Genomic DNA, 9,862 nt, shown 5'->3' with positions numbered 1-9,862 from the left:
ATTTGCATTTGAACAAAGAGTTTGCAAAGGAATGTGAAAGACAAGTCCAATCAGATTTTCCAGTCTTGCTGTCTGCACCATAAAGTTAATTCAGGAGACAGTTCAGAAACATCCTAGGAGAGTCTTAAAGTCTTGGGGAAACATTCAGAGCATTTCTGGTAGCAAGCTAAGGTCATTTTGTATAAACTCTAAAAAGTCATTCATTAAAATGAAATGTTTGCCATCACCTTGGAACTTTTTTTAAACCTCACCAACCCTGCCTCTTCCGTCTTTATTCAAAGACAGGGATTATATTTGTAAAATATATAAAGGAAAACATAAGGTTACTTGGTGACCATATAGTGCACTCGAACAGCTGTCTGCAAATATTTTCGCCATGATTACCCTTACTAAATGTAAACCACAGGGTAAAGATAGCTCAAACGTGACAAGGTTCGAATGGGACGCACCAACACTTTCTGCAGTCCTCTGGCTACATATGGAAAAAAAGCCCCTTGGGATAGTAAACTGCACCCGTCTGATCCTGGTGCAGAATTTGCCAGGGCTTTACAGGCTTATGAGGTAGATGTTAAATGGGAGTGGGCAAGGAACATACGGGAAAGCAGCATGTTCCTGCAGGCGAATGCTACATCCAGAGTCCTGTACAATTACATGGACATTTTACCTAAAAACAATAGCTAGTTCTAGCCCAAAGCATCCCATGTACAGGGAAGCCTGGCCGGGGCGGGGGGGGGGTTGTTTTTTTTGTTTTTGTTTTTTGCTTTTAAAAAATATACATTCTATTCCATTACCAGAAGAATATCCTATCACAGATTACATTTCATCACTAGGTTTTGGTTGTGGTGCAAATACCATCTTGTCCATTTCCAGCCTCTCAGTGGGATAACAGTTCCTTTCCATGGATTTTACAAAACCATTTTGTCTTTCCCCGGTGGCTACCACAACATGGGCTGTGGCTGATCCAAAGAAGTCAAACAGGAGTTTATAAAGTTGTCTAAGGGTCTCTCCCATCTGGTAGAGGGAGGAAGATTGACTACAGCAAAATTCAAAGGTCAGTGTGGCAGATCTAAAAACAGAGTGGCAGCAAGGACTCGGACCGGGCACTTTCTGTACAGGAAGAAGTAAACTGATATGTCCTGATTCATAGCAAGGAGGTACAAAGGGAGTGGGCACTGCAGGATTCTGGTGGAGGGAGCCTGGCTTCCAGACCCAGGCAGGCCTTTGCAGACAGTGATACTGGATGCCATCAGAATTTGATGTCACCATTTTAAAAAACACAAAATAGCAGCAGGCTCATGACAGCTTTTTGACAGTGAAGTAAATCTGACAGTAAGATATATCCCCTGATGCACTGGAAAAGTCAAGAGTTGCTTTTTTTGTTGTTGTTTTTCTCCTTTTTTTTTTCAGAAAAATATGAAACACACTCACAGAACCATAAATAATTTGATGGCAATATATACATATTTAAATAATTAATTTAAATAGCATACACCTACTCTTGCATTAAACTCTCCATCCAAAGAAAGTGCTCCTCCTGGAGGCTTCTGGAGACTGAGGCAGGTTTCCTCTGGAGGGTCACAGCCTGGGGAGAAAGTGGGTGACCTTCATGGTGGGGGACACTCGGTTCCCCTTCTTGGTCCTCCCATTCTTACTCAGGGCGATAAGCATGCCAGGGTAGGTGTGGGACTCGGAGGCATTGTAGTTGTTGGGTAGAAGGATCTCCTTGAACTTGCACTCATTGGTGAAGAAAGGCGAGCCGTAGAGCTTGCCCTTGCTGCTCATGGCCACGAAGAATCGGCTGGCCACTCCGAAGATGCTCACGACCCCACGTTCCACCGGAGAGAGTTCCAGGAGGCTGTCGCCAGTGTCCGCGTGCAGGCCGCCGATGCGGCCATCCGGGAGCACCTGGAGGTGGAAGCCAATGCCCACGATGCAGTACAACCACCTCAGCCGCTTGCTGCCAGCAGGGAGCTGCCCGCGCCGCTCTGGACGGCCTCCTCCTTGGGCTACGCGGCCACCCAGCCTCTCCAAAACTTGTCTTTTTAAGCCATTATGGGTAGACACATTAGCTGCCTTTAGTTTATATATTTTACTATGAACTTTTTACTTAAAATTGCTATTTCTTCAGAATTTTGCCATGAGTTAGGTGGCAGTGTGGGGATAGGGGTCCATGGGCAGGAAAAGAAGGGAATAAGGGCCTCAGTAGGCTTTATTAAACAAATTAATAGGATATCTCGCTAAAACCGACTTGATTTGAGCAATTAAAAGGATGAAGGTAGGGAAAGAAAGAAGAACCAGACCAAGAAAAGGCAGCAGGTAGTGCAATTAACATAAGACTCTACTAGGAGAAGAGAAGCTCAACAAAGCAGGGGGAAGCTTAGAAATCGGGATGACTGCTCCCCTTTCCTCATCTCCAACACAATGCAAAGGGAACAAGGAGTGGCCATGTAACTCAAAAGAAAACACTTATTTAGTATATAAAAATACCCACACTTATGTGCTTATATACATATACACGCATATATATGTATATATTCGCTCTTTGCTCACTATATTCCTGCACTACATACACACACATCCCCTTACTTAATCACGAACTCTAAGGTGCTCCCCCAACCAACTTAGATATCACAAGAAAGCAGGAAGCAGTCAAACAAAGCCCACCAAAAGGAATGTGCACACAGGCAAATGTGCCCAGGTCAGGGTCTGGGGACCTGGGATCCACCCAAAGACAGCCTAGAAGCCAATCAGACTGTGCCGAGTTCCAGGTACCCACCTGGAAGGAAGGGCCCCCAGACCTAACAAGAGAAATCGGGAGCAGAGGCTCAGGAGTATCCATTGTTCACGTGGACCCCCTGCCCTCTCTTCAGGGCAGCTTCTGTCTTCTGCTTTTTCCTCCTTACAAATAAATTATCTCCCTTTCTAAAACTCCATCCCTCTAATTCATTATTGGTGCTGAGCTTATTATCCCAGCTAGCTGCTCTCCCTGACTGAGAAATCAAAAGGAAGACTGCAGGACATGGTCAGTACCCCAGCCCTGGAGTCTTTGGCCACAGGCTGGTCCCTAGGGGTGAATGATAGAGGACCCCACTTTTAGGAAGTGCACGTCCTTAACAACTTAGCAGCAATTTATTCCGAGAATCCTGCCAGAATCTGGCTGGCTACTCCAGGGGTAACCAGGTGGGGAGTGTATACCCATATGCCTATCCTAAAAATGTGCCTCCCTGGACTGGTAGCTTAGTCTTTTTGTCCTGACAAGAGAGCCCATATTCAAAAAGGAAAAAGTAATGCTGGGCTTTCCTGTAAGTGCACCGGATCCTTCTTTTTAAAACAGTTGTTGCAGGCTACTTTTTCTCTCTCTGTGTCTATAGCTTCTGTTCCTTTAGAGTCTTCTCTCCTTTCTAGTACCTGGAGACTCATAAGATAAACCTCAGAAAATGAGTGTTCACACGTAAGGACACCGAAGGTAAGAGGCACTGGCTGCCTCTGAGCAGGATTGGAAAGAGTCAGGAGGTACTCCAGGACAAAAATCCTCTAGATGAGGAGCACACACTCTCATCTCTGGGGGCAGCTGAGACTCTGGGAATCTTGCTCCTCCAGGGAGACACAAATAGGGATGAAGCCCCCATCCACTGTCTCAGGCAGAGTTTCTCAGGCAACCAGCATGGGAAACTCAATCCTGTGAACGCAGTAGAAAGAATTGGCTTCCAGATGACACTGGAGGAAGCCCTTTCTGAGGCATCTGTGGGGACCTGAACATATTTCGTTTCCAGGGGAAGTTCTCTAAACTAGTCTTTTAATTGCCCCCTCTTTCTCTCAAAACCACAGGGTTTAAACTCAGTCCTCCTGAGGCCATGGCTCCCCTTTGTGTGTGGCTGTCCTAAACCAAGCTGATTCAAATAGTCAATCAGGCGATACCTGATTGATCCACAGGACTAGGTGAAGTCGATGGACTTAATACATGGTTTTCTCTTTCACTCTTTCATTCTCATTCACTCTGTAAGTCTCAACCTCCTTCTTCCTTCCCCTCCTCACCTTAGTTCTCATCATTTGTGTGTGTAAGGGAGGGAGGGAGCGAGCTGGCATCTGTTCTTTACTAGTGTGTAACTCACAGTTGCCAGACAATAGGTATAGGCTTTAATCTGTGAGTTTCACGGATGTGTCATAGTACTGAGATGTAAGTCTTCAGGGTGGATTTTAAATCCACTCTAGCCCTGCCTTGCTGCTGAGGGGAATATGTTTCAATAGAAAACACAAAAAAATTCCAGAGATTCCTTTGCCCTAAGGCCCAGGGGCAAAACTTCTCCAGGCCATTACACACCTAATGGTAAGGTCAAGAGGGATTAATGCCTATATGGGAAACAATATGCCTCATATAGAAGCACAGGGACTTCCTTGGTCATTGTAAAGATGACAAGTGGAGCCTCTATTCTCAAGTCTGGAAGGACGGGTTTCACTGGGGCAGTCTGGCCCAATCCCCCTTCCATGTTCATGGAAGGGAATGTTGAGTCTGCTCTGCCTCAGTTTCCTTTCTGATTTAATTCTCTGCTGGTGAGAGGGTAATTTTAGCTCCTGAGGATCCTGTTCTCAGTCTTTCAAGACAGAGTGATAGCTACTGGGCAGATTGCTCCATTAATGCAGGAGAATCATTTGGGGAAAACACAAAAGACCACATGCACTGTTTAAAAAGCTCTTAACTCCAACTTTCTCCTGTCACTTTTTTTTTTCTTTCTTTCCTTTAGAGACCTGTTTTTACTAATCAGGGAGAGACTCGTCCTGAAAAGGTTTTGGTCCCAATTTGTCTGTTCCTGTCCTTAGCGTAGGGCTATAAACTAAGAAATATTTTTATTCAGTCCTCCTTCCCTCCTCCCCAGGCCTTCAGGAATACCACCTGAGGCAAGGTGGACTGGCAGGTTTTCTAAGGTAGGGCCATCCCAGCACAGGTGATTATGTGAGCAGATCTGAAAACAGCTTGTTAGAGATCCACACAGGTAGATGGCTACTTTACTCAGAATGGATATTAAGGGAGCCAGGATCTGCCTCTCGCACTGATTCCTTTCTGGAGCATGTCGCCAGGCCAAAAAATGCTAAATGAGGTCTGGAAGTTCCACCGCAGTTGCACAGTATAAGCCAAAGGACCACAAGAAACACTAGGCCAGGGGGCCTCTCCTCCGGCTCTTTCAGAAATTTTTGATTCAAACTCTTGGGATAAAATTAGAAAGTAAACCCAGAGAGCCATTGGTGGCAACCAGAGAGTCCCCATCTCCCCCCTTATGTTCTCCTTCTTTCAGAAAGTCCCCAGATTGGTTTTGGACCTGCACTGAGTCTATAGATTACATTTGGGAGATTTGGGAATGTTAAAATAGCAGAGTCTTCCAGTCTATGAACATGGTATATCCCTTCCTGAAGATTGATTAGTAACTTTCCATCTCACTTAAAATAAACTCTAGGGCCGGGGATTCAGCTCAGTGGTTCCACCGCCTGCCTCACAAGCACAAGGTCCCCAGTTCAATCCCCAGTACAAAAAAAAAAAAGAGTAAACTCTAAATCTGTAAAGTCCTACTAGTTTACCCTCTCCCTACCTCTCATACCTCACCTCTTGTCACTTGGCTCCTCATTTGTGCCTTCCAGCCCCTTTATCTGTTCTGTGAACATATCAGGCTGGCTCTCACCTGAGTGGCTTTGTCCCAGCTCTTCCCTCAGGCTGCAGAGCTCTTCCTAGGACCTTGCAAAGGCTACTGCACCCCCTATTATTCAGATGCAAGATGACACAGTGGTTCAGAACAGGTGCATTTTCTGGTTGTGTCACCATTAGCATGTCACTTTACCTGTCACACAAAGATGAGACGAGTAGACAGATATAAAGACCATGAAACAGTGCTGAGCACAGAGGAAGAATTCAGAGTTATTATCTCACTCTCTCCTGAATGCACTACCTCGACAGCTTGTCTCAAGGACTGTGAATTTCCCGAAGCCAGAACATTTTCCACCTGATTTCTACCCTTCTTTCTGGCGCCGTGTCATGTCCACATTGTCCAGCAGGGGCTGGCACATTACAGGTACTTATGAAATCTTTCTTGAATGAACAATAAATGATTTATTTCTTTATTTTAGCAGCTCTCTGTCAAAAACAAAGACCAAATATAAATATTTTTTATTAGCACAAACATTTTACGCATATATATGCATCAAAATTTACTTGCTTGATTTACCATTCCTAAAAGCTTCATTTTTCCCCCTTTTCTATCTACTCCTAATTAACAGTTATATCTCCAAAAGTATAAATTTTTTTCTGCACTGGGGATTGAACCAAGAATCTTTGCTATGAGCTACATCTCTGGCACTTTTTCATTTTTAATTTTTGAGGCAGGGTCTTACTAAGTCCCCAAATTGCTGAGACAGAGGTTAAACTTAAAATCCTCCTGCCTTAGCCTTGAAGGCTACTGAGATCAAAGGCGTACATTGCTATGATTTTGCACAAAGTTCTATGGTAAACACTGAGGAGCTTCTAATACAAATACATGAAGAAAAACACCTAGTCAGGAACAATGGAAACTGACAAGGGCCCCATGTATGCTTTGAGATTATCTCATCCTCACCATCACTCAAGAAAGGTGCTGTTGTTATCCCCCCATTTTATCTGGAGGAAAATGAACATTAAAGATTTGGAGTATTTCATTCAAGATCTCACAATTACTATTTTGATTCATGTTATTTCATATACACCGTGGTTTTTTTAATCTTATTTGTCTGTCTCTTTATGTCCTATGAAAACTTGTTGAAGGACTCAGAAAAAGAATGAAGGGGAATTTAATTTTGAAGAACATATATAATAAAAAGACTAAAATATTTACAACTAGAAATTGAATTTTGAACTGAAACAAAACAACATTTTTTTTTTGGTACTGGGGATTGAACTCGGGTCCTTGCACATGTGCAGCAGGAGATGAAACCACTGAGTTAAACTCCTGGCCCCCAAACAACATTTTAAAGGCATATTTAAAGAAAATAAACTTAGAGAAAAGTGTTTTTTTAAACGAGCCTTATGCTGGACTGGACTGACTAGATTGTGTTTTATTACTAAAATTTTGTGTTCATTATTTCTTTCTCTCTGAATGGGCATCCATCATTGATTTTTAAGAAACATGGGCTAGGGATTTAGCTCACTGGTTCTGCAGCCTGCCTGGCAAGCACAAGGTCCCGAGTTTGAGCCCTGGTACAAAAAAAATTTGATAGATTTTTAAGAAAGGTAACCTCAAATGTGTTGGGTATTTTGTCTCAGCAATGAGAAAAGTAACTGAGATGAAATCTTAACCAGTTGGAAGCTGGGGCAGAGGAATCTCAAATTTGAGCCCCACCTTGGCAATTTAGTGATTTAGTGAGACTTGTCTCAAAATAATAAAAAAGAGTTAGGATGTAACTCAAAGGCCCTAAGTTCTATCTCCAGTACCACAATAATAATTATTATCATTACTATTATTCTGTGAAGTCTTACTTTGAGACTGAGTGTCTGGTTTCCCAACAGACGACTTCCACATAATCATTTTAATATATGTTGATGATTATTGCATGAGTCAATTATTATTTTAGGGCTGATAAAAAGTGATCTTTTTCTTTTTGTTAATAACACTGATTCATAGATTTTCAAATTTAAATTTTTAAATTTTTTTTTTTTTTGGTACTAGGGAGCAAATTCAGGAACTTTTTCTTGCAAGGCAGGCAGCAGCACCACTGAGCTAAATACCTGGTGCAAATTTCATTTTGACATAGCCCCCTTTAAATTTTTATTTAGCTAATTCACTAAATTACCCAGGCTGGGTTCAGTATTTCAGGCCTCATGCCTCAGCCTCCTAGAGGACTAGGCTTACAACTGTTCACCACCACATCGGGCTCGGCGTGCATCATCTTCATCATCTCATCATCATCATCATCATCATCATCATCATCATCATTATCATTTTTTTTTGAGACAGGGTCTCACTGTGTAGTTCAGACTGAACTTGAACTCACTATGTAGCCCAGCCTGGCCTCAAACTCATGGCGATCCTCCTGCCTCTGCCTACCAAGTGCTGGGATGACAAGTGTGTGCCAAATTTTTGGATGAATCAGTGAATTAGAATCCAACTCTCTAGTTATTTATTTTGGTGCCCAAAGTGACCAAAATTTGACCAGTGTGAGCCCCTTCAAGCTGTAGCCTGTGTGCCCACTGATTTTCAGCACTTTCTTACTTTTTGATAGAGGAACATGTTTCAAACACACCTCATCTTTCCCTGCCCCAGACATAGAATGAACCAATTCTCCATAGAGTGCTTGTTGCTTTTACTTTTCTGATCACTCATTCCAGAAAAAATCATCTACTGCATTTAGGAGTGATGGCTGGGAGACCAGGAGAAAAACTTAATGGACATCAGCCTTAAGACTCTCTGACTAAGCAGGGTGTGGTAGTGCATACATGGAAGCCCAGTATTGGAAAGCTGAGTCAGGAGGCTCTAGAGGCTGTGCCCAACCCGGGCAATATAGCAAGAGCCCCTCTTAAAATAAAAACAAAGCCAAGTACAACAGGAGGACAGATGGAAGGGCTGGAGATGCCAGCAGTGGTAGCACCCCGGATGGCCGTGTGCGGGAGGCAGAACTCAGTGCAGGCCCAGAGGGAGGGCTTGAGGCCCTGCTTCCCACTGGCTATTCTCAAGTCAGGGCAGAGCCCAGGAGGGAGACCAAGGCAGCCCACTCCGGGAATCACAGGACTCCCTGCAGGTGGCTTTGGCTCAGGACCCCCTAGAAGCTCTGCTCAACCCCTCAAGAGCACCCAGAAGCCTATGACCTTGCACCTAACCTGCCTCCCCTCCCTCATTTGACATCTCCCTTACTTCACAGTCTGGAAGCTGTGTCAGTCTCTCCCGTTCCTGGTGTCATTTCCTCCCACAGGGTTTTACACAGTAAATTGTGTGTACATTGGATCCTGTCAGGCATCAACTTCTAGGAGGATCTGGGCAAACATGGAAATCAGGGGCAGAAGCAGGGATACCAGTGACAGGGGCAAACACAATAGCCCCGGGAGAGGTGTCAGGAGCGTGGACAGGGTGGCCACAGTGCGGGTGGAGAAAAATCAGGTTTTGGCTTTTTTTCACAGAAGGAATCCAATGACCAAAACAAACCAAACAAAAAAGGCAAGAAAGGAAGGAAGGAATAAATGAATAAGCTAAGAACTCAACAGTTAAGTATAAAAGCCTTGGATTCAATCCTCAGCCCCACAATAAGAAAAAGACCAAAAGAAGGACAGAAAGAAATTTTACTAGACTTGCTGGTAGAATATAAGATATGAGAGGAAGTGATCTGTCAGATGCCTCCACTATTTTTGGCCTAAGCATGGAGAGGTGGGGTCTCCTGTATGTGAGATGCTGATGCCTAGGAGAAGAACCTGTGGCAGAAGTGAGACTGCAGGCTGGACGGTAGACCTAGGAGGCTGGAGAAACGATTAGACACACACAAGGAATGTCACAAGGGCAGACCATGGATGTCATGAGTCTGGAGTTCACCATCGGGTGCTGGCTGAAGATGTAACTTTCAGAGTTAGTGTACACCTGGATTGTCATGTTGTACAAGTGAATGTGACTACCAGGAGAAAAACCATCACAGAGAAATGCTAGGAACCGAGTCCCAAGGCATTCTAGGTTTGGCAGGAGACGAGGATTCATCTAGAGACCAGGAAGGTCATAGAGACATAGCATTGCCCTAAGAGCCTGATGAGATTCCCAATTTGACCTAGAGTGGCCCCGTGAGGAGTATTCCCTTGCCCAAAGCCTGTTTTGAGTGAGTGTCAATGGCTGTAACAGTGGGCCACACTTCTTTTCCCGTGCTTTTC

General features: G+C 44.0%; 1 pseudogene; it reads right to left on the bottom strand.

Moving 5' to 3' along the window:
- Positions 1–1,503: 1,503 nt before the first annotated feature.
- LOC101721971 (fibroblast growth factor 4 pseudogene) lies at positions 1,504–7,911 on the bottom strand (annotated as a pseudogene).
- Positions 7,912–9,862: the final 1,951 nt, after the last annotated feature.

Source organism: Heterocephalus glaber, unplaced genomic scaffold, assembly GCF_053883595.1.
Source record: "Heterocephalus glaber isolate CG9 unplaced genomic scaffold, H.glaber_assembly_v1.0 deba00001442, whole genome shotgun sequence".
NCBI classification, from domain to species: Eukaryota; Metazoa; Chordata; class Mammalia; order Rodentia; family Bathyergidae; genus Heterocephalus; species Heterocephalus glaber.
This window is presented reverse-complemented; position numbering and strand designations above follow the sequence as displayed.